Source organism: Cryptomeria japonica, chromosome 11, assembly GCF_030272615.1.
Source record: "Cryptomeria japonica chromosome 11, Sugi_1.0, whole genome shotgun sequence".
Classification (NCBI taxonomy): Eukaryota; Viridiplantae; Streptophyta; class Pinopsida; order Cupressales; family Cupressaceae; genus Cryptomeria; species Cryptomeria japonica.
The window spans coordinates 219,436,476-219,463,048 of NC_081415.1; the positions used below are offsets into that span (position 1 = coordinate 219,436,476).

The 26,573-nt window shown below is 37.6% G+C and overlaps 1 long non-coding RNA gene across 1 annotated transcript; it reads right to left on the reverse strand.

Moving 5' to 3' along the window:
- Nucleotides 1-989: 989 nt before the first annotated feature.
- LOC131859768 (uncharacterized) lies at nt 990-20,756 on the reverse strand. Its single transcript, XR_009359346.1, has 3 exons — nt 18,383-20,756; nt 1,196-1,267; nt 990-1,048 (listed from the first exon to the last, which is right to left on the reverse strand). It is a non-coding gene; the product is annotated as an uncharacterized LOC131859768 (long non-coding RNA).
- Between the last annotated feature and the right edge of the window lie 5,817 nt (nt 20,757-26,573).

The following is a 26,573-nucleotide window of genomic DNA, read 5'->3' on the forward strand; positions in this document are numbered from 1 at the left end:
GTTAGTTCTATAGATAAATGCACCATGTTTGAACAAATTCTACATAGTGCAGTCTATGAAGGAAAAAAATTATGTTATGCAACAGCTGAACTTCTGTTTCACCTATACAATCTGATGTACCTTCCTTGTTTAACACTGAAGATCTACCTTGTGGTCTTTACAAAAATGAGAGAATTTTGCATTAACAAAAAATTGAAGATGGAATGAAGGGTAATGTAGAGCAAAGATTTGCATTCTGCACCGTTCTCTATCCTCCATATTAAAATCCTGTTCTCACTGTGTTTGATTTTTATAAGTAGATATGGCTCTTTTTGGAGCAGCGTGTGATTTTTATGTGTTGGGTTTTTAATAACCGAACTTTCATTTTTTTCTCTGGTTTTAGAATAACTTCTGGTTATCTACAATATTAGTCTATATCAGTCTACAAATGCACTAAACTACCTTTTTAGTTGTATTTTCATGCAATTACCATTCTCACTTCACAAAAAAGAAGTCAATGGCCTTCAAAGGATGGTAGTTTAGACAAGATTGCTCCCATGATGAGAAAAGAGAGACCATGGAGGACTAATTTCAACTAAACTCTGTTAGCAGTTAAGTCAAGTTTCATGGTTATACTTAGCCATTTTGTTCGAGCTTATGTTGTTTTGAGTGCACACATTATATCCTTCAACAGAGTTCAAGTAGTAGCCAACCTGTGTTGGCCCCATGTAAGATAACATTGCACATATGACTATGGTAATTTTCCTAAAATTCCATTGTTGACCTTCTTATTGTAGGGGCATTCCAATGCATGTTAAAATTTATTTAAGTGCAAGCATCTTGAGATATGTACATCAATCAGTCAATGGGAACATGCATGCATATTATATGCACTAATTTACAAGTATCTCAGTTATCTATATACACACCTTTGCACATTTGAGTGTGTGTGTGTGTGTGTGTGTGAGTGACAGAGAGAGAGAGAGAGAGAGAGAGATCTTACACGTATATAAGATTTGAACTCATTTGAGAAGGAAGCTTCCCAGATAGATTATTATTTCCAAGAAACCTGCAATTAGTGCAATTTAAGTTGTGTTCAAGGAGGTCCACATCGTCAACTACCATTATGAGATCAGTAAGATGAATTTGGAATGCACATACTTGTGAATATACCTATGATTTGAATAAATATGGTTTTTGAAGGCAAGTCACTTACAAGATATTTAAAGAGCTCAAATTTTGAAGTGAAGTAGGAAATTCTCCTGTAAAATTATTAAAACTCAAGTCCCTGACACAATAAATAGTTCACAATAAGTAGATATAGACAAATAAGATCATTCACGAGCCACATCAAATATGTATCATAAACTAGACTAGTCTTTTTTAAATTTCCGAACATTGAAACTTTGCACAACAACACTATCACTTGTTGAATACCGTAAACTCAATCCCTACAGTTATTCCTCAAGAAATTTCAGTCGATTGATTGGAAGATAGTTTACACAAGAGTCAGCATTCATCATGGATCACTGAAACTGCTAAAAGAATTTATCACAACAATAATGATAAGCAACCAACATACAAATCAAGACAAGACTTCAAGTTCATTTAAATTTTTAATCATAATTAAGGAGATACCTTTAAAAAAAGCAATTGTTAATTGAAAAGAATAGAGTGGAACCAGTTCTCTAAATAGGAGCTGGATACCTTAACACAATTTGATGCATTTAGTTGTTTTACATTTGTTTTCTAGTACTGTTAATAAATAAAGTGGAAATACAAAAAAGCATATGAGAGGCTTCTTCGGTATGTACAGTGTAATAAGTGTAGATTAATTAGCTGTAGGTAATTGTCTTTCAATTCAGTATGTTGATGTTATATGATGGAAGAAACAACCAAGGTGCTTTTTAGACAAAGGGGATGTAAGCCAATGATATATTGATAAGATCAATGGTGTTATTTATTGCAAGCATTTCAACTTTCATTTGAATGGAAGTTTATTGAGATTAAAATAGATGAATCTTATCTTTATGATACAACTTAATGGAAAATTGAGATTGAGGTTTTCTTAACAACATATGTCAGAATTCAAAAATGTTGTCAAATCTTTTACAAATGGGAAATACTGAGCTTTTATTTTCATGATATATCATTTTTAATTGGATGACCTATATTTTATGTTTAAATCAGTCTTTGCTGGGAGACCAAAGTTGAGGTTTTCTTTACAACATAAATGAGGCATTCAAAAATATTTTCATCCTCAATACAAATATTAAAATAGAAATCTTTCATTTTTATCAGGCATCATTCTTACTTCTTTAATTGTACTAATATCTACGATGGAATAAATTAGATTCTACCTTTGTTTTGACAGTTAAAACAACTTTTTAATGTCTAACAACTTTTTCTGATTTTCATCATTGAAATCATCTCTCCCGGTCCACTAGTTTGTATTGCCTCGTCTTGATAACGAAAAATAATGATTAGTGCAAGCTTTATCAATCAACTACTAGAATTAAAAAAATTCCAGTCCCCTATCAACATTCATGAAAAAAATCTTTCAACTTGTCTTCTGAGAACTAAAATCAGTGTACCATGGGGATGCATCCTTGGTATATGGGCAACATCCCCAACATCCTATGGAATGGGGAAATTGGAGAGCATTCCTACTCAACTTTTAGAATATCTGCATATTTGCTGGGAATGTCCTCTAAGGTTGAACACTCCATGATGTAATGCCATTTTGTTTCCATCGCCCCTGAAGTTCAAAGACTACAAACCTTGTCCACCCATTCTTCTTTTGGTGTTTTCCACCTCCTCAATTTGCACCTAATATGTTGCGAGCTAGTTCTTGATTGGGTTATTAGCATTTTAACTCTCCATTTTATATCCGCCTCTGCAGTGTTTTTGTTGATTTCTATAGGTAGGATTGAAATGCTTGACGTAGTGTTGACGTGTCTAAAGTCGCGGAACTACGACTTCATCCAGCCAATGTAGAATAGAAATACTAAGAATGCTATCCTCTATTGAGATAAGGAAATCCCTAATGCTGTGTGAATTTGATCAATGGGGATGACCTCAATGTTTTGGTTGTCAGGTCTTGACTGTAGGATAGCTTAGTAGTTTGATGTGTTTTGCTGGAAACACAAAGGGGACTTATGGTTAGGCGGAATTGGTTTCGTACAGGCTCCCTAAAATTTACAGTCCTATATCATTTGATTTTGCTTCTAATTGATTTATTTCAACTTGACTGGATGGTTTCTTTAATGAAAAAGGAAAAAGGGAGAGAGGGATAAAGAGTGAATAAGAACAGCTAACTAATTCTAACTAAGACAACATATCTCAACACATTGACGAAAATCTCAAAATAACTAGAAATTACTTTGCCAGCCAATTAGCACAACTAGGTAAAAACCAGTGCAATCATCTAAGGATTTTGAATTTTCGAGCTTATTAGATACGAATGATAGACTCTTACACCTATTTATCCAAATCTAATAACCAAACTTAGCACAAAAGGGGGGTTCAGACTAACCATGCAGAGGAAACAATAATCAACTATTTCCTAATGGTATGAACCAAGATTTTCCATCAAATATATGCATAAATAACTGTCTAAAATTAAATACAGTTGCAGAAATATGAAATAAATGGAGAAGAGGACCATGCACTCACAGTAAAACAAACACATCTTTAACATCCATCAAATCCTGTATGTATTTTACCACAGTTTTTGCAAAAATATTTGTTTTCTCTCCTTTTACAAAAAGGAACTAATTCCTTTATATAGAATTCCAAAAACGGATGAATGGCCAAGATTAAACTTAAACAAGTGGGCCAGATTCATCCTCTATCAAAACTGCCCATACCCATAAATGGGAGGCAAAATATCAGCAACAACAAAAGGAGAAACATAACTACCAAAAAGGTAATTAGTAACTACCCAAAAAGCTGCTCCAAAAAGTGCACATGCACGGAGCTCAAGATTTACAATTGTTTTGGCAGTTAGAAATGAACTTTATGCCTAAAAAGTGCTTTTTAAGATTTTTAAAAGAAACTTGCAGTTTATGGAAGCACTTTCTCTTGATCTGCTGTAGACCCTTTTTCCAAGAATTCATCCTCGCTGTGCAAATACTCCTTCCAGATGTCCCGACCTGCTGTACGCTCTGCCCGGACATATTCTTGAAATCTGATGCATAGCTGGAACAACATCATGCTTTGAGGCATGGGAGGATGGCATATTTTATATTGCATACCCTCCAAGTGGCGATCTACATGCTTTAACCCATCCTTCCAGTCAGACCGATGAGCCTCAAAACTTAATATGTCCGAATGCAACCCATTGGCAAACTCTAGGTCCTCCATGGAGTATGCGACCTTATCAATTCTCAATCTATCCTCCCAATCTGGTTGTACTTGATCATCGGACAAACTATTTTTCCAGCTCAGAACCATTGATCGGAGGATCTTTCCACCAAGATCCCTCATGTTTTTCAAAATTTCCTCGCATTCCTCCTGCTCTTTATTAATGGTGTCTTTTGTGTCACTCTTCATGTTGGCAGTCCAGTACCATTCTTTAAAAACGCTGATGTCATAAGGATCCAGGATAGCAGTCAATGTGGGAATCTGCGTGTGGGTCCAAAAAAGAGTTCTCATGAGGGGAAGAATTGTACCAACCACCTCATGGACCCTGAAACACTCCTTCTTTACCTCAAACAATTTGACAAGAATGGTCTCTTAGTGGTGGACCATTTCCTTTACATCTTTAATGATCTGCTCTCCCTTTTCCTTAATGTCTCGAATCCATTCCTTGATAGCTTTGGCAGTATCACGTACTCCTTCAAACTCTATTGTAGTCCTTTGTGCCAATGCCAATGGGGGGACATGGGATTCAGGGGCATGTTGCAATGGTTTTAGCAGGTGATCAATATATCCCTCAGCCTGCTCAGCACGAACTCGGTACATATTTCTCTCAGCAGTCATTTCGTCGAGTTGTCTGAGCATATTCTGCACGGAATCCTTGAACTCTTCCCTTTCTTGCTCTTTGGTTGCTCTTCCTATCGGGATGGTTGCAATGCTATAATCGGCCAATGCAATTTGATCTGTTGGCTTATTGACGGGTGGGATAGCGATATGGATGGTGCGGTTCCTCTGCTCATCCTTAGTGATCCGAGAGTAGGTCTTGGGCTTTTTCTTTCCTTTGGACTTTGCCTCCCCTATGCGAGAGAAGATATCCTCCAAGTTGATAGGCGGCTTGATGGATGCTTTTCGTTGTGCACAAGCAATTAGCCAGTCTTGAGGGATGGTCTGTCTGGATGTTATGGCCAAATTCCCACTTTGCTCCTTAGAGGTTTCAGCTGGCTCACTGCCTATCTGCAATTGATCTGTCATAGAAGGAACATATGCAGTATCCAGTCCTTTACTCATAGTTGAGTTCTCCCCTACCTCACTGAACAACTGTCGGGTATCCCCTTGTGATGGTTGCTCTTCAGTTCTGTCGGGCTCGTGGGTCTCATCCCCCTTTCGTTCTCCTTCAACGGTCGTGTCATCTTTGTCGGTGCTATTCAATTGTAATTCATGCTGACTCCCCTAGGTAAGCTCATGCTTACCAACCTCTTGATTAGGCGGAATTTCTCCTTCCTCAACTTGATTTCGAGGTTCATTAGAACCAACGATCCCAATCTCTACATTTGGCTCACCTTGTGCTAGAGGATTATTAGCCTCGAATGCATCAACATCACTCTGGGAAGGCGGAGCAAGTATATAGTCAAGTTCAACTACATCATCCTCCGAACTGGGGTCTTTGGATGACGAACTGACTTCTGGTCTTCTAATAGGGATCTTTTCCCTTCTAGTTCTTTTTGATGCTTGAGTCCCTCTATTAGCTTTGGCTTTCTTCCTCTTCTTTCCGAGTTTCTCAATCTCTTCTTTCGGTGCACTTGAGGTTCCCTCATCTTCCAAAGACTGGGAATTGAGACTGCCCATCATATGGTATGTAAATTGAATTCCTTCATGGGTTAGTCTCTCAATTTGTTGGGATAACCAGTGATCGGTATACCTTCTTGGAGCTGCCATAACTGCCTCAAAATCAGTAATCGGATCCTGAGACCAATCAATGCTCGGCAAGAGGTACTTTACTGCCCCAAACTCTTGGACCTGATGGTACTCATAAAGCCGCATTTGCTGCACGCTTAACCTCGAATACTCACGCCATCGGACCTCATAGTCATCGAAACAATTGCTCCAATAGTCCTCAATTGATGCCTTTGCTCTGTAGCGCCCGCCATAGGCTCTTTTTGCCAAATTGTCATGATCGAAACACTTCCTTGGGAAATGTTCCTGTAGGCCATAAGATGCCAATTCAACAAGTGACTCATCAACTTGTACCGAATTCTTGAAATGCACTTCAAGGGCACCCAAAATCATAGGGAAGGTGAATTTGGACTGTTTCTTATCTCTGAGTAAGTTGCCCGCTGGATGTGCCTGCCTTGCAACTTCCATAAGGACTATTTTGTCTGTCGGATAGCATGGAAGTCGGAGTGGTGCTCCCTCAAAGCCGGCTATTCTGATATAGGTGAACCTAGGGAATTGAATAAACCATGCGTCGTACTTTTGTACCAAAATGGTAGCCTGCTCTGAGAGCCTTATGTGCAATCCCCCCTACATCAACCTGACTAGGCGCATTGTAAAGGCGTCATTGACACGCTCATATTGACCAATTGCATAAGCAACGTTGTTCTTTTCTCTTTGAGCAATGTCATAGTAGTGCAGTTGAGGGTAGCATTCATACACCTTGACTTGATTTGGGTCATTCCAGATTTCACCCTTCTTGATTAATCCTGTCAGTGGCTAGTGTCAGGCAAACATGTAAATCAGGTAGGAGGTCATGGTAAAGTACTTCTTTTCCTCAAGTTTGACCAACTGTGTATGGATATTATCATTGATGATCTGAGCCCAGTCGAACTTGGATTTCCCGGCAAAGACCTGCTCCGTAAAGTAGAACATCCACTCTTCAAAAAAGTTAGACTGAGGGAGTCCCATAACCCGGTTGAGTAAGGTGACCATATCACCATGCTCGTTATGAAAGTCACTTCTGGGGGTCTTTTTACTGATCCTCATACTCGGGGGCCTTCTCTCCTTATACCATTCTTCATTTATCAATGTCCTACATTTAGTAGGGTTCATGTCGTAAGCAACCTGTGCCTCATCTATAGTTGTAGCAATGGGATTATTAGGAAATGGGATGTCAAATGCATCCCCAATGGCCTCAGGTGTGAAGTCAGCTAGCACCATATTTTCTAGAACCACTAATATGGTCTCTGGTTGATAATGTCGGGCAGCCTCAACTACTAGCTCATAATTTTGCACGGATGGAGGGAAACCTGCGGCATGAGCGATACCACTTTCCATCATCCACCTGGGCTTGCCATAGGCATTAGGAGAATATACCTTTTTTCTGAAATCCTGAATGTCTATGTGGCCCAAATCAGTATCTCCTATGTTCTCCCATATGCTCTGGACTTTTGACTCCCTTACTCCTCTTTGGTACTGGTACTTCATCTTCTCGCCTTTGCGGGGAATGTCAGATTTAGAGACCCGAGATGTTCCGATTGCACCAGGTGTTTTTGAGGATTCTACTGCCGATTTAGGCATTTATCTTACACAACTGGATGAGGATTACGAGACAAGATGAAGGAAGTGAACAGGTTAGTCAAAATAGAGGATGATGTTAGCACAAGGATTAATGGGAAAACCGAAAATTGAAGAAAGTACGATTCTTTAGTAAAAGAGCCTGCTTATCTAGAAGCGAAATGCTATCTGAACAAGAAATTAAATTCTTTGTTTAAAATTTGCCACTTGGCTACAGTTCAGTTTTCAAAAATGTTCAAAATTTTCCTAAGTCTGAATTTTACATTTCAAGGTTAATTTTCCTGGCAGGCTATGCCTTTGCACCATGTTTAATGTTTTCAAATAGACGACCAATTTTGCATAAATAATGATTGGAAGGAGAGAATTGAATCATACCTGGCGAATTGTCTAATTGATGAGAGAACTTCGGAGACTCGGGTGGTTTGCAAAGTGTTGTGTCTCTCTATCTTCCCCTTGTGCTTTCGGGCCGGAGAGGCGAAATGAAAATGCAAAGATAAAACCCTACTGCGCAAATTCAGACTGGGAGGGCCTTTTGCAAAGTTTGAAGAGTTATAACGCCTTTCTGCCTTCGCAACTTTTATGTGTCTACCGATTTTTGGGTAGAACTACCAAAACGCATACTTAAAAGTGATGCCATGTCCTACGCCTTGCACTTTCGGGGTAAAATAACGAAATGCCAACTCCACGATTTACCAAAAAAAAAGGTCGTTCTTCCTTGTGCCTTGCGCGATATTGAACGGTATTTGCCGATTCTCGAAATGCAGACTTTCGCGGTTTTCAAGCTGGGAGATTTTCAGGGTTTCGAGACTAAACACCTCACATATAACCCGCACGATTCCCCTGTTGGCCCAATTTCGGGGCAAAACAAGCTTTTGCAAACTTTTCTATTTTCAATGCCTTTCTCCTGATTTGCGAGCCCTTTTTAATGTTTGACGTTTTGCCTTGCACTCCGCTTTTCGGCCAAGAGGGCGACTTTGAAAAGTTTTAGACGTTTTAACTCTATTTCGCCTTTTCGGCCCATGAGGCCTTTTTGCAAACTTTAGTTTAGCAATTTCTAGTGTTTGCCCAATTTCGGGCTAAATGACCCTTTTGCAAACTTTATGAAAAAGATGCCTTCTTCTTTTTCGCGATTTCTTACTTTCAACTGAGAAAGGCGCTATGAAAAGTTTCTTTTGGGGCGACTTTACATCATTTTCGGGGTAAAATGGGTTTTTGAAAAGTTCTTATTTTGTTAAGCGCTTTTCTACGCATTTCGCCTTTTCAGCCAAAAGAAGGCTTTTGCAAGCTTTAAAACTCAACACTTTTTCACATTGCTTTACATTTTTGGCAAAAAAGGTTACTTTGAAAAGTTATAAGACTTAACACTTTTCACGAGTTTTCAGCTAGATGGGTATTTTCGCAAATTTGGGGCTTTTCGGGTTAAAAAACTAAAATTTAAACGTTTAAAATGCCCCTTCGTTAAACTTATTGGTGACTTTGCGATTTCTGAAAAGTTTTAAGTTTCACTTACCTCATGACTTGGGCGATATTCATTTTCGGCCTAGAAAGCACTTTTGCAAGCTTTAAAAATTTTAGCATTTTCTCTCTATCAGGCGATTTTCGGGGTAAATGGGGAGTTTGAAAACTTAGAAAGTTTGACACCTTACTTCGCTCTTCAAATTTGGGCTAAAGGGAATTTCGCAAACCATGGAACTGACATTCATGCCAACTTAGCGATTTCCAGGCTTGTTCTAAAACTTAGTCTCCCTTGGATTGATTTTGGGCATTCAAATTGCGAGACTCTCTGCGCAGGACTCCCAGGCCATGCGACTTAAAACTAACAGACGCCCCATCTCCTAATGGTGACATAGCTCATTGCCTCACTACCACTTGTTGGATCCCAAAAATGGCGGATAAAAATTTAAATTCGAAACTCAGCAGGACGAAGGCTAGAAAATTTGAAGAGGGGGACCTTGTCGGCGACAAGGCATGTGTGCAACGCACAACACGTAGTATTCTCTTTTTGCCCAAGATGTTTTGACCACAATGCTACTTTGACTTTCTCTCTCACATACTTTTTGATTTCTGCATTTACATTTGGGCAGTCATGCATATTAATTCCCCATCTACTCAACCACTTGATATTTTGTTTCATCCAAGTGTTTTTTCTTCTATTTAGCTTTTCCTCTACTACAATTTTTGGCCAACAATGATCTTCCATATTCTTTGTTCTCTTCAAATATCCTAACAATCTAATCATCCTAGCTGCCTCAACTGAGAATGCTTTGGCCTCGACTAAGATGATCTCGTAAGGGACTATAGGTTTAATTTTGAATTGCTTGTGATGAAATATCTTTGTAATCTTTCTATTTGCCGCCATCTTGATATTGATACTTCACAACCATACAATACCACCATTATAACAAGTAGTATGAATAGCATCTTATTAAATTTCAAATCCCATAGCTTGGTTCATTTGCATCTATTTTGAAGCATGTATAATGCTTTCCATCCCCCTTGTATCCTCTTTGCTCTAAAAGCCTCCCAACTGAGGTTGTTATGAAAGTTGAGGCCCAAGTGTTTCTAATCATTTACCACTTGTAACCAGCTTCCCTCAAACTCAAACTTTACTTTCTTTTTTTTTCTTCCCAAAGTAAAAATCATGACTTTGGTTTTTCCATTGTTCACTTGCATTTTCCACCTACTAACAAAAAGATTCCAAAGCTCTTAGGTGTTCTTGAAGACCCTCAGTCATTTAAGCCAATTGAGCTAGGTCATCAACATATAGCATTAACTTTATCACAAAGGTGGCCAAATGCACACCCTCACCACATGACTTGACTATTCAGTCCTCTAATTTGTCTATGTAGAGCCCAAACAAAGTGGGGGACAACAGGCACCCTTGCTTGACTCCAAGGTCACTCCCAAAACTCTTAGAATGCCCGTCCTTAGTTCTAATTTTGGTTTGAACTTTCTCATACAGCTATAGATTGCTACCCTATAATGGGTTGGAACTCCTAACTCTTCCATTTTGTGCTAGAGTTTACTTCTAGGAATCGTATCAAAAGCCTTTCTAAAATCGACAAAACAACAAAAAACCTCTTCCCTATTCTTTTCCTAAACCTTCTCGATCAAATGCCTAAGAGTGATGCAATGGTCAATAGTAGAGTGCCTTGGTGTAAAACTAGGTTGACCTTTTGCCCTTTTCCCTTCTTTTCCTGCCCAAAGGCTAATCCTGTGTTCCACCATACTTCCAAAAAGTTTACAAAAGAGGGGGTTGATCATTGTAGTGCGTTAGTTTGCTAGATTGATGACAACGCCTCTTTTGAGGAGAGGGATAACAATACAAGTCCAATTTTCTGGAAACCCATCCTGAATTACTTGTTTAAATTTTTTTTAATGTTTGGTGCAAGAGCTTTGGTGCCCCACTTTAGGTTTCCATCCAACCTTTTGAGTCCCACCTTTATGTCCTTAGTTTGGTCTTAGTGTTAATAATTGGAGGAGGTTCCATATTTTGTCTTCTTTCATACAATTCTATAGCATATCCAAGCCATTGGACACCTGAGGCATTATTTTCAGTTTTTACTTTAGCCTATTGCAGTTCTTTCCAAAAACATATAGGATTATGCTTACTCAAAGAGATTTTAGCTCCTTTCTTGTTTTCTAGATCTTACAAGCTTTTCATGCACTTTTTTGAACTGTTTTTCTTTTCCTAAGGTTTAAGCTTTCTTTTTGCAGCCTTGCGTTCTTCATCAAACCAAGGGTTTTCTATGAAACTATTATTGATACTCCTTTGACTCCAGCTCTTTTGCTTGACAAGAGCATTGTGGATTATATCCATAAGGTTATTGTTGTTTTGCCTTTGTTGGGGCTACTAGTGTCTCTTCTATCTTGAATTTGTTTTTCAAGTATTTCTTTGAAAGTGTCTTGATTCTCTCAAGTCATGTGGATTTTGTCTTGCGAAGATGCCTCTTTATTTATCTTAAGATTGGCCTTTCGTTGGACAGTTGTTTGCATATTAGTCTTTGCAGAAATAGGGTTATGATCAGATATCATTTCTATACGATAGCTTCCAATTTTGACCTCTTTTATCCTTGATAAAATTTTGTGACCAAATGATATAGTCTACCACACTTTGCCCATTCTATGTTTGTTATGTGATGTTCCCCAATCTTGGCCACACTTTTATCCCGTTACAAATGATCAAATCATTAAGGCTGAATAACACCAACAACTCAACTCCAAAATGCAAAATACGAGGCTCTTTTGTCTTGAGAGACCCTTTCCCACATCTAATTCCCTCCTAGCCATAACAAATTTCTATTCAATCTCTCTTTGGATTGAGGCATAGTACTTGGTTATTTGTTGTTGTAGCATTAAAGTCCCCTATGAGAATGATCTCGCCCATGGCACAATATTCAATTATGTCCCTTTTTAGAACTTCATAAGGATCTTCCTTGTTTAGTTTATTTTTCTTGTAAGTTTTAGAACCATAAGGGAAAAGTAACAAGCAATGAAAAGAATGGTAATCTCTTTATCTGTAGTTCTAATCCATATAAACCAGTTATTTAGGTCCTCCTTTACCATTTTTATGATTCATTGCCATGAACCCTTAAATAAAATCGTCACTCCACCATGTCCCTACCCATTTTCACTAAACTCATTCCAGATTGAGAACTTTTTAAAAACATCAAAAATCAGTACCTTGCGGACCTCGTGATCATATGTTTCAACGAGGACAGCAATGCCTTTCCTTCTGCTATACTCCCCAAACCAAGGTCCCTCCTCCATGGGTAGCCCCTACAATCCCAGCTAACCATTGAGAGATGGTCCTAGGGAGCCCTGAATTCCTCTTTATTGAGTCATGTTGTGATTTATTTGGGCTTTCCCCTTTATAACCATGCCTCGTTTCCTTCATTTCTTTCTTCTATAATCTCCTCCCATTCCTGTTTCCTCTCTTATAATTGTGTTGGGCTAAGATCTTCATCTATATATAGCTGAGTACCTGTTGTGACGTTTTCACATATCGGCCATTGCAAATGGGGACCCCCACTTCTTTTTTGCTTTCTAGGATAGTGGTAGAGTCTTTTGCTATTAGCCTTTGTGTTGAAGAGGTGTGGTTTCTCAAAGTGGCCAGGAGCTAATCAAGTCAAGTTTTTCTCTCTTGATTAAGTGAAGTTAGTCAGTTGTCAAAGCTTAGGAAATGAATGATTGTATGATGATCATTCCATTTGATCATCATCATTGGCTTGTGAGATGTGAGATGAGGTGGCTTGGGTGAAATTTGACTAAGTATAGGAAAATTTCTTTTGCTCTTCAATGGCACTGATAGTCATTTCCATTTCTCTTCAAAGGCATTGATAGTCACTTCAATGGCACTGATAGTCATTTCCATTTCTCTTCAATGGCATTGATAGTCACTTCCTTTGCCCTTCCTTGGCATTGACAGTCACTTCCTTTGCCTTTCCTTGGCATTGACAGCCACTTCCTTTGACCTCATAGAAGCAATATGTGAGATGATGTTAGATGAGGCGATGTGAGATGAGATATCAATTTGAACAAGATAGGTGAGGAGGTTTGAGAGGTGAATCTGATTGCACTTTATGGAGAAGCAAGTCGCATGGGCAAAATTTGGCTAAGTATAGGAAAATTTCCTTTGCTCTCTTGGAGGAGCGATCTCACTTCCTTTGCTCTCTTGGAGGAGCAACCTCACTTCCTTTGCTACTTGAGAAGCCCGAGATGACATCCTTTGCCTTCTAAGAAGTCCGAGATGTTTTTTTTGCTCTTCATTAATAACGATTTAGTGCCTTTGTTGAGTAATGGTTTTGATCTTCCAACCAACGATCAGGCATAGAAGGCATTTCTCTCAAAATCCAAGAGGTTTGATGTATATGCAAGGCGTTCTTTGAAGGAGAATTGATAAGCTTAGGCGAATGGAGGGAGAAACCTTAAGCATTTCTTGCGCTTCACCTTGAGTACTACCTTGCCTTTGCTCGTTAACATGGCACAAATTAGTGAAGGGACCGAATTAATGAAGAAGTTGATGGGAACAAGCTGAAGATGGCAATTTTATATGACTTCCATTGCCCCCTTAGAGGAGCAGCCTCACTTCCATTGCCCCCTTAGAGGAGTGGCTTGACTTCCTTTTCCCATGCATAACCCCGACCTGCCTTCCTTTGCTCATCAAAAGGTCTGATTGAGTAAGTATTATTGGCGCCAAAGGTTTGAATTTAAAAAGAAACTGTTTAAAAAGCAACTAAGTCGGCCTTAAGGGATAATATCAATTTTATTTAAAGCCTATCAAGTCGGCCTAAGAACTGAAAAGACACCTATTCTCTTGAAGGCCTATAAATGCTAAATCAAAATTAGTAATTTGATCACCAGAACAAAGCGATTTTCCTCTCTAAAAGAGCAGACACAACGAAATACACTCAGTCCAACGATTTGACAGTCATTTTGATCATTACATTTGATCAAAATGCACTTACAGAAGATGATTTTGGATTTTAGGATCAAGTTGAAGGCATTCTCAAAAGCTGATATGGAATCAGATCTCCAAACATGTGGCCCAGACCTTGGAGCACTTCAAAATCAGATATGGGAATCAGAGTTAGAATCACCATTTCATCATCGTTTTGAGGATATACCAAATTAGAGGATTATGAAATCTATCCATATCATGTGTGCTTAATACCATCTTTGTTTATTTTTGCAAGTATGACTAACGAAAAGATGAAGATGTGGACTGCAAACAACATCAAGAACACTTCAAAAGCTTGGAAGAAGACTCAAAATATTGCCCGTTGTCAAGGAAGCCTGCACCCTTGCTAAAGCTGTGAACTTCAGCTGCTTATTGAAACATGGGAACACTTCTAGGTTGTGGGTAACTTAAAACTGAAGTGGACCTCCAGAGCAAGCTGGTTCTTTCTAACTGGCATTCACCTAAACCTAACGATTTTGCTGAGAAAAGAGAAGAAGGAGAACATAAAAATGAAACTACTATCTAACAGGTAATACACCAAAATGAATACCAGAAAACCTGGACAAACTGATTAACACACAAAATAACCAGTAATAAAAGGAAACCTTGCACAAATCAGAAAGTTCATAACCTCTGCATCAACACTTCATAAGAAGGCTGTAAAAATTATAATCTCAGTAGGAGAAAAGATGTTTTCTCACAAACTGAGGTTACTCTTACAACTAGAACAACCTATGACCTGCAACTGATTAGAAAAAATTCCTGCATAAAGGTGCTAACAACAACACGATCACAAGGATAAAAGACATCACTTGAAAATGCATTAGGACTAAGCACACAAAAACAAGAAATTTGAGAAGGCAAAATATGTATTACTGTCAAAAGGTGTTACAAAGCTTATCAAAACTCTTCTGAAAACTAGTTACAAACTCCTTCCTTTTTGCAGAGAGAACTCAAAAAATTACAGTCTACCAGAAGCAAAAGGTCAGAAACCCTGAAAAAGTGAAGTCCTGCAGTATAAATGCTTTCCAAAAAGCAGATAATGAATAATATATCCACCTCCTCTTGGGCGAGCAAAACCAAAAAATCCACTTTAAAAGACCTGAAACAGGTCTGAAAGGGGAAAACCTGGGCCAAAAGTCAAGCCAACCCATGCTGCAACCATAAAAACTCTTTAAAACACCATAAATGGCCCCAAAATATCACTGACAAGCCTGCAAGCCTTCATTAATGCAAAAAATATCTCCTTGTTGACTTTATCAAATAAAAAAAATACATCTCATAAAGTGATTTTTTGAAATTTAATATTTAATTGAATATTTGTTTTATTTCATGTTCATGTTTAAAGGCAAAAAATGATAATAAATGAAATAATAATAAAAACAATTTAATAAAGTGACTTATATCACTTTAACAAAAATATTTTATTATTTCATTTATTATTTTTTTTTTAATTTTTAAATATGAACATGAAATAAAATAAGTATTTAATTAAATATTTAAATTTCAAAAATACTTTAATTAATATATGTTACATTTGATTAATTGACTTAAGCTCCAAAGTCCACATGAAAGAAAAAAATTTATTAAGTGATTCATAAATATCACTTAATAAATATTTACATTGGAAAAAAATATTATTAAGTGAAATTTATGAATCACTTAATAAATTTTTAACAAAGGGAAAAAATATATGACCTTAGGCTTCACGTGGCTTTTGAAAAAGAAATAAAAACAAACTAAAGGCAAAAATGCCTAAAGGTCACGATGAGGATATAGGGAAAAGAAAACCCTAAAGTCTTCATTTCTTTCCTCACGATATTTCACTTTTGCTCTTGTAATGTCCCTACTTAGTACCTTGGAAAGAATACAAATAGTTGGTGAACTAAGACAAGACAAATTACCTTCTTACTTAATACCTCTAAAAATTCCCTATAAAATACCCTGCAGAAAACATTCAGATTATTATATTCATTTGGCATATTGAATTTGAATTCTTATAGTTGTTTTCATTATAAATATTTTTTGTTGCAGATTAATGTTTTGGAAATGGAGTAATGATTGGGTTGCCCAGCTAACCCATGCTAAGCTGTAATGTCCCTACTAGTTAGAGATCAAGTTCCTACAAAACAGATTTGTTATACCACAGACATATAAATATATAACTGATCTGAATTGCAACCTAACTTTAAAATACTTAATTAACATAATCATAATTTTTATCTAATAAAAAGGATACGAATGCCATACGAAAGTATGTCCTTAGGCGGCCGTGAAGCTTGCCTTCTTGGAACCCATCTTGGTTCCAAGCCATCCAGGAAATCGTAGGTTAATTCGATTCTTGTCTTGGATGTAACATCTTATATCCAAGCCATCCGAGGAAGACCTTTGTCAATTCCTCGCCTTGGATGATGCATCCCATTATTCCAAGTCCTCAGAGGGGACCGGCCAGATCCGTCTCTTCTTAGTTGAATTTAGTCAACCAAGACATACATATGCATATAGATGTTCAGTATATATACTGCCTTAGGAATTATCATAATCCCTCCATTAGACTACGGGAGTTTCCTCCCTATAACCTCCATCATGTAATCACATTTATATTACCTTTCACAACTTATTACTATTTTCCATTCCTTAATCTACATTTACATATTCCTAGTATTCCATAACATATATTCCGAAAACTATCCATTAACATATATTCGTGAATATCCATTATCATATATTCACAATTATAATAACTATTCCTAACCATTCATTAATATGTATTTATTACATATTTCTACACCTATTCATTAACATATGCTTACACCTATTCATTAACATATTTACACATATTCATTAACATATAAAAAACCATTCATTATCATATTTGTTAAAGTATTCATTACTTATATTCAGAAACATATATATAAAATATGCATTTAATTATAATCATTAACATATACATTAAAATATTCATTTATTAACATGTATATTAAAATATTTATGCATTAACATATAAATTACAATATTCATTACTTACCTGTTAGTGAACTGCAGCAGTGGTTTCTATTTCTACCCTTGCTGTTCGCAGTCTGCTCCTCTCCCAGACTTCCTTCTAAACTCTTTTCCCTGTCCACCTCCTCCCCTCTTATCCTTGCGCTGACCTCCCTTTTTATATATCCCGTGGAGGGGAAAGGTTGCATCCCTCCACGGGTCCCTTTCCACGTGAAGGGATGCAAGGGTAGTCTTTTGCGTCACTTCGTGCGGGGTAGGGGGGTAGTCTTTAGCATTAAATATATTTCTTTGTTTTTTAATATTCTTTATGGTATTTTAATCGTTTACTTTATAATACCATTCACTTATAATATCATTTACTTTATTAGACCCATTAACATTTTAACCATTTTCTTTATAATACTTTCCATTATTATTTAATATATCAAATGTATTACCAATTTAATCATTTGTTTGATAATACTTGTCCTTTATTATTTTATATGTATTAAATCTATTAATATTTTAATTATTTATTAATGTTAACCTTATTTAATTAATCCATATTTAATGATTTATTTCCTCTTAGTATATTAATTATTATTTTATAAATTTACATTGGTGATACTGTTAACTCCTTCCTTATGATAATCGATATTATTCCTTAATCGCTACTAACCATAACTAATGACTATTATCAAACTACCCATCATCTCCACTCAACCCGATATTGCGTAAGTCCCTACTCATCGTCTTTCAACCTTAGAGGAAAATCGTGAAGTCTCATAAGTGAGACGATTTTCTAATATTATTAGATGTTATTTAATAAATGTTTTAATTATCGTATTTATTTAATCACAATAATCCAATGTCTAAAGAGGGGTTATGACAGCTCTGCTGCTGGAAAAACTCTGTCGAGAGGGTTTGGAGGAGCCGCCATGATTTGCAAGGTTTTCTTGAGAAAATGAAGGGCGTTTGTAACACTTATGTTGCACATTTGACAAGGCTGGGCATGATTTTGTTGATGCCGATAGATGAAACTGTGAATTTCTTCGCAAACCCTTGGCACTTGACACTTCATCTTCTTTTGTGGCGCAATTTTTTCAAGCTGGGTGGATATTTGATTTCTGGGCGAAATATGCCAATTTTTAAGGTGTTTTGGATGCGCTCTGGATGATTTTCAATTCACAGGGGTTTCTTTTGATTTTCTGGAAAATAAGGTGCCAAACAGCAAACGTATCTCACATTTCCTCTGATTCAAGGGTTTTATGGAAGGCATATATTTGACATAAATGATAAAATCGCCATTACCTGCCGCCACAGGTGAGACTTTCCTGCTCCACGCATAGCAATCTGGCTTTTGAACAATTATTGACTGGAAAAAGAGAAAAAATACTGCAAATCCTTCCTTTTGCTCTCTGTTTTGAATTTGCACGAACTGCTCTTACTTCCTGGGAATGCATTTGACTGATTTTTATGCATATTTATCTCCTTAAAAACTGAAAGTTGATTTTTGAGCATCTTTTTCCTTAGAAAAAAATTCAAAAAATGAAAAATATTGGCGCTTGCTGCTCTTTATTCTGCTCTTTTTATGGATGATGCATTGATTATAGTGACATGGAGTGTGTAGACTGTTTTTTTGAAGGCTTCTAGCTCTAATCAAACCCTGCAGTGCCCCTTTGAGTGCACAGTCATAATCACAAACAGGGCTGCTAATATTATCACTGCTGTTATTCCATTTGACTACTGCAAAACTGGGAACTGGTTACTGTGATTGAATCATGTATTGGCGTGAGAAAAAGTGTTTTCATAATGATTTTCTGAAAATACACCATTTTCCTTCCTATTTGTTGCCCACTGTTTTGAATTTGCTCTTGCATCACTGTGACCGAGTGATAACTGAACTATCTCTGATGCTTTTATGTGCAAAATGAACTCTAGCTTGATTTGAAATGAAAGAGAAGATGTAATTCAAAAGATTTCACCTAGGGCTTCTATCGAAAACTTGCATCATCTCTTCAATATGACTGTCTATATATATTGCTTTCTTTCTTCTTTCATAGTATTGGCTGCTATCAATAATCTGTTCACTATGCATTTGGCCTTTCAGACTCTTAGTTTTGTGGTGACCGTCATCTTTGTATCTATGGCTTATATTGTTCATCACATGTATCCTTTTCCTCACATTTTGAGACTGTCCTATAGCTGCATGAAGATATCCTTAATAGTGACCCTTGAAAAATACCAATACCACCACTTGGTTGTGCATGCTTACTCTCTACCTTGAGTATATCATTTGGTGTCTCCAACATCCAATTTATTATAGACCTCTTGTATTGGTCTTTCAGTGAGCTGGTCATGAACCTGTTGAGGGACTGTCATTGCTTTGGGTTATGGATATTCTTATGAGTTGCTGTCATAACTCTTTTGACTCGTAGAAAGGAATATGCACTGTAACTTCATACTTTGGCTTCCTCATGATATTGTGAAAGAGGACTGTAATAATGCTTAATGTACTATCGTTCATTTCTGTTTATGAACTTCTCACTATGTTGAACACCGTAGAGTTGCAAACTGAAGGTCTCATTTCTTCATACCTTGTCTTGAAAACCCTATGTCTTGAAGATACTGCCCTTTTGACTGCATTGCTTTCTGCTGCAACTGACATGTCTATTACACTTAATGGAAATATAACCAGTACAAACTCTAATCACCATGGCTCTTTGTACTTGTTCGATTTTGCCAATCATTACTCCCTACTGTAATTGCCTATGGCTGCATCATGTTGTTCTCTATTGGTAAAGTGCTGTCCCGAGGATTTATCATTGGTGTATAAGACTCTTGAACGCATTCTCTAACCTTGATGCCTATCTTTGTTCTCAAACTATTGTATTACCTTTTCAGTTGTATGACCTGATCTTCATCTCATATGAACTGTCATATGAATGCATTGTCTTTTGCTACGCAATCCTTTTATAATAATAATCACCGTACTCTGCTAAGGTACCTGCACCTATCCTTAACAGCATGTTGGGCTCAACCCTTGTGGGAGCCACATTTAAACCCACATGCTGAAAATGAACATGATTACACCTACAGAATTGATGACTTAACCAATAATGAACCTATCCTGTAGCTGCACAAGAAGCAAACAAGTTAGAAATAAAATGCATTTGATTTTCCTCTAATCTGATATTTTCTTTTTCTGAGATCTTCCGTGATGTTGACTATATGCACCTGATGTATGTAGGGACTATATATACATGCATGCGTTAGTATACAAGTTAGGAATGTAATCAGCCATTGCTTAGAACAAAATGTTCTAACACATTGCATATTTTAACTCTTTTGCAGATACCAGAAGGAAAGCAGATGCAGACAGGGACGAAGCAGCAAGACAAAGGCAACATCAAGGCTATTCCAACCATACCAGTCATTCAGACAATGACTGGTTCCATTCTCAACATGCTCTCCTTTATTTAATACTCGTGTGTACATGCCTATGTATTTCTGTTGGTTGAAAATTTTGTACACTTGGGGAAATATACAAAATTGTGGTTTCAACCACAGCGTGTGAGTAAAACTCTCCTAATTAAGGGAAGGCTCCCCCTATCTAACTACAACTTTGAAAATAAAATGGGATGGGACAGCAATCTTTCTTCTTCTTTCAAGAAAGACAATATCCTTTTCTCTTCATAGAAAAGGATAGCGATTGAATATAAAAAGCAGTAACCAATTTCAAATGAAACGAGAGAAAGGAAATGAAGTTTCTTGAAAGCACAAAGACTTCCGTCACTTCTTTCGGGACAGGACAGCAATATCAGCTCAAAGACTTGATTATATGAAGTTCTATCTACCCTTTTCTACACTAATGCTACAAAGGACAAGTTATGATGGCTCAAAGACTGAAATATCTTATTCTTTTCTTACTAAAACAATGAGAAGTAATGTAAGCTCAAAAACTCAGCTATTTTCCCACAAAATCTACTTCTAAATTTTGTTTAAGAACAAGTGTGAGAACAAAGGCTTACAGCTTTTTCCAATAGAACTTCTACTTTAACTAAATTAATCTTCAATACTTGCAGCTCAAAGACTGCAAATCAAATTTGATTAAGCTCTCAAAGAAACACTTGCAAAGAAGGAAATATGGAACACCAACTCAAGAATGTAGCACAAAGATTCAAAGCTTGAGTAATTTTCTTCTATTCCTTTAATCTTTCAATTTACACGTAAAAGCTCAAAGACTCCTTTGCTGCAAATTTGACAGAGTTTTTGCTTGCTTTCAAAAAGATAAAAATTACAATAGACCCCCTCAAGTATTTATAGGAGAGGAGTCATGAGAAAAAGGTGGGAGGATCCCAACTAACTTGAGAAATTTTCTCAACCACCTAGACTTATTCAATAACTAACTAAGACTTATTCCAACTACAGTCCTAACTGAAAACAACTTGTAGTTGCTTTACATGTAATTACAAAAGTGCAAGTAATGTGTCAACTTGCATTTTACAAAAAACACTTTTACATGTAACTTGTCAAAACAAAATTACAACTAAAGATTACAAAAGTGGAAAAATACAACTAAGTGCTGAAAAAACACTTAAGTTGCAGCACGTGAAGACACGAATCCTCTAAACTTCTGGATGCTCATTTGTAGTTTTTCAGGATTCGGTTCATGGGTGTTCTTGGCAACAACCATGGTCTTCACAATAGTGTCATGACACCGGAGGAGCGCAGAGTTGTTTTTATCCAGGATGGACTGGATTTCATGAAAAAAGGCTTGGTGTTTCATCAATATTTGAATAGAAGCAGCCGAGAATTGTTCGCTCCTCCATTCATTGTTAATCCTCATTTGTAAATCAGCAAGAACTTCTTCTGGAATCAGCTCTACATCCTGACTTACTATGTTGCAAGAGGCCCGTTCACAATGTGAGACAATATCTCGGAAAACTTCACCTCGGAATCTTGTTGCATCATTGATCTCCTCAATGAGGGATTTAAGAACAAGGGCCTTGTTTTCCAGAAGCTCTTCAAACTCCAAGTACATGACCCTGGAAGAAATGATGGCATGCTCCTGTAGAACACTTAATTGTTGTTGAGGCATGGTATGCCATATTGTCAAGCTTTCTTCAACACTTTCTAGATTCTTTTTGAAGGTATCGAAAGTCTGATCCAGTTTTTCCTCAATAGTTTCCAACTTAGACATCATTTGAAAAATGTCTTTTATCACCTGTGTACATAGATCATGAAGTTGATCAACCTAGGAATCCAGTGCTTGTACCTTCCGAGCAACCCTTTCCACTCCATGAATTGATTCTTGGGAGCCAGAAGAACCTATGGAGTTACTCCCTTCAGTAGCAGGTTTTGTGATCTTATGAATGGCTGCCAGAAGTTGTTGGTTTTCTTCTTCTAGCTTGTCTTTCTTTGCTAGAAGTTCATCACACCTCTGTACCAATGAGGCTACGGAAAACTGAGCATCATGTTTAATGACCTCATGCATTTGTTTGCCCAACTCTATCCTTGTAACCTTATAATCAGCAGCTGACATTTCTTCAAGTGGCTTATCTGCAATGGGTTCTACAATTTCAGCTACCTTCATTGCTGTCGACAGTTACTCTAGAGATAGTCTTGGCCCTCTTAGCAACCTTGGATCTGGACTGTTTTAGTTGCTGATAATCAAAGGCATCAGGTGAGATTTCTTGCTTCTTCCTTTTTGGAGTAAAAGAGCTGAGCCATGGAGGTAAAGTCATTAACTCCCCTTCAGTAGCAACTGTAGGCAAAGGAGAAGCAGTTTCTGTTTGAATCACCATGGTCACCCTGGGAGGAATATCTATTTGGACAGCGACCACGGTTTGCTTAGTTACCAATGGGCATGTAGATTGCCTCATAAACTCTTCAAAATCATAAGTGGAAGTATCAATTTCTGATAACTGGATGCAAGTAGGAATATCCTCAGGAACTTCCAACACACTCTCTTGTTGATGATCAGGAGGTGGCTCGTATGCTGAAATGGGAATGAAATTCTGAGGAGATTCATCCACAAGCAAATCAGGAGGAGAAGGAGGTGTCTCAATGGAAACTGGGGGAATGATCTCATGAGGCGAGTTTGAAACCGAAGACTTAGGAGCATCATCAAATTGCTGCCCCTCTTCTGGATTATCTAGATCAACCACCTGAACATGAAATCGTGATTTTTCCTTCCCACAAACTGTTGTCTCCTCAGGAGGAAGCACTACTGCTCGACTAACCCGCAACTTGATCCTTGTGCTCGAAGACGATGCACCTTCTCTATTGTCAACCTGAATCTCAGACTTACGTCCAAGAGGCCCCGTAGAATCATCTTCTTTTCCAACCTTGATTTTTATAAGTCTAACAGCATTACTTTTCAGTCTTGCGTTGGTGTTAGCCAAGATGGGCTGAAATCTCTCAAGGATGGAGATGCACTCTTTGTGTGACCATTGGATCAAAGGAAGTGGAGCTTCCTCAACCCTCCGTGAAATGTATTCAGGATCAAGTACGTGCCCATCATCAATCATCCCTTGTGGGATATCCACCAAGTTCAAATCAACAATTTGCTCAACAGTGAGCCTGCAGTAATCCATCTTTAGAACTTCAACCTCTGTGCGGAGATCTACCCAGATGTCTTCAATGCGATGCACGTACACAAAGGATTTCTTGATCTTCTCCTTCATACCCCTATAAACAAAATTAGCTCTAGGTTTAAACCTTTTGAGCTTGATTTCTTGCATTTCAGTCTCCATCGCCTTAGCTTTCACAGATGTGACAAGGGAATACCGGCCAATTTTCAATGGGTTTGCGGTAGAGATCCCCATTCCAACCTTGTGCCTAGCAGACTGATGAGTGTGGACAGCCATGATTTGTCTTCCCAACTCCATAAGAATGATCCTGTCAGTCGAGTATCTAGGAAGCATATATAGCTGACCACTATAGCATTCGATCCTCATATAGGTGAAGGTGGGGAACTGTAGAAACAAACATCCATATTCACACACCCTTTCCCAGGCCTCATCTGATACTCTTTTGTTCCTCAGAGTTTTGTCAAACTGACACATGAAATATCCGAAGAATGTATCTTGGACTCTTTTGAAATGCAGTCTATTGGGTCTCAAAGGCAACTGATCGTAATATTCCCAAACTGGTATAAGTGAGCGATCACCCTTGGTAGAAAGACCTGGAAAGTGTCTAAGTGATGCCGCCAAGTATACCAAGTATGAGTTCATGTAAAAAGTCATGGTGGAAGGGACTGCTGCAAGTTGTTCACACAAGGCATTGCTGATGACTTCTCCCCATGATATATGATGCGACTGCCTTATGAACATGATGAACTGGTACATCCAGGGCTCAAAGACATTAGAATGCTCGAGACCCATTATTCTGCTGAGAAGGGTTATGGTGTCTCCTATTTCCCATTTGAAATCGCAGTGGTACAACTTAGCCCACCTTGAGAAGGAGGCTTGTGGCTCTTGGATCCACCTGTTGATGTGTCGCTTGCAATCCTTTTCCCTCTTCACGTAATACTCTGCTGCACTTTCTTTGGAGATTTCCATGTAAACAGGTGCGGGAGGTATTCTGAAGACCTTCTCGATTGTATCTGCATCAAGACGAATTATTGCTTCACCATCATCATTTTTTATGACTCTTGTCTCTTTGTCAAAATGATGGGCGCAGGCGAGAACAAATTCAGGTTCTAGGGTAGGCATCGGGAAGGAAGATGCATGATGAATAGGGCTGTCCAACAGCCGCTGCATGTTATTATCTTGTGGATCTTCCACCCTCTTGACAAATTCTAACATATCCACATGCCCTATTTTTGTGTCTCTGATACGATCCAAAGGGGAAGAAACTTGGGAAGGTGCAACCTCGTTCTGATACTTGTCATATTTGTACTTCATCTTCTTTGGAACTGGAGATGTCGGCAAATCTAACATGGATTGGAAACTTGGAATACTGTGATGAAGACTTAAAAGTGTTAAGGCAACATCATAGTCAGCTGCAAACAACATTTTTCCTTCTTCAAATGGGAAAAACTTCGATTCTTGAACTTCACGATTTTGTGAGAGGAAGAGGGGAAATATATGGAAATGGGAAAATCTTGACTTTGACCAATTTCGGATCTTGGGGAAATTTTCGCAAGTATACAAGTTGGAAAGAACATACATGCAATCGGGGTTTTAAAAGCCGAATGCAAGTACACTTGTAAATTTGCAAATGGAGAAATGGATGGAAAATGCAAATTTGACTTGCGGAAAATGATGGAAATGGAAAGTACGGATATGGGAAACATGAATGGATAGAAATGGGAAAATCCAGGAATGTCATTTTCATGTAAATGGGAAGAACTTTTCAACATGTAATCCAGTGTTTAAAACCCGATTTTGAAAGGGGGGGTATTTCACATCTTTTCAATTTGGAATTTTAACCAAAAATGGTTAAATTCCTTAATCGCAAGGGAAGAACAAAAATTTCCAGCCAACTTGTAATCGGGATTTAAAATCCCGAATACAAGCAAAGAGGGAAAATGGGGAAGAACAAAGCAATTCAAAAATTGCATACCAAGGGGAAAATCTCTCTCACAAAACCGGTTTTTGGGGGAAGAACAACATATTTACAAAAATGCAACTAGAAAGGAAAACTAAGAAAACAAGAAAATAATAAAATGAAACAAGAAAGAAAAGAGAACATACCTTGCTTCAAACTGAAAATGCCTCTTCAAAAGATGCAACCAATCTTTAGAATGAAGAAGACAAATCAATAAATAAACACAAACCGCAATCCAAACCCTTGCCACGTTTTTGAAAAAACATCTAAAACTGAAAAACGCGGCAGCAAGTGTAAGTTTGGAGGCACAAAAAGTGGCCAAATCTCCCCCCAACTTCAGCACCTAGGCATGAAAGGCAAAAACGAACTAGGAGATTGCAACTTCGTGGAGTCTTGATCCCCCAAAATGTGGCTTCAAAGAAACATGTGGTAAACCATTTTGGCAAAAAATGAGGGTTAATCATCACTAAAACAGCAGCAACGTGTTCTTTAACACACATAAATCGCTTTGCTACAAAATCGCCTCCTTACTCCTTGAATTTCTCCACAAAATTTGCTTTGAAATCTTCAATAACCGTTTTTTCTTGCAAATCGGGTTTTTGGGAACAAATAGCAAGTTCGAATTGCATGAAACAATGAAAATCGGGTTTTTTGGAGGATATAACAAGTTTTAATTTTCACTTTTTTATCAACAAAGCCAAAATCGGGTTTTTTTGAACAAATTGCAAGTTTAAAATGGTCAAAAATGCACTTTATGAGCAAAATCGGGTTTTTTAGACCAAAGTGCAAGTTTTAAATTATCACTTTTTCACTTACAAGGCAAAATCAGGATTTTTGGAGAGAGATGCAAGTTTTATTCACTTGTAAAGAGGAAATAAAACCCCTATAACAAGTTATAATTTACTTGCACACATGTAATGGGGATTTAAAATCCCTATTACATGTA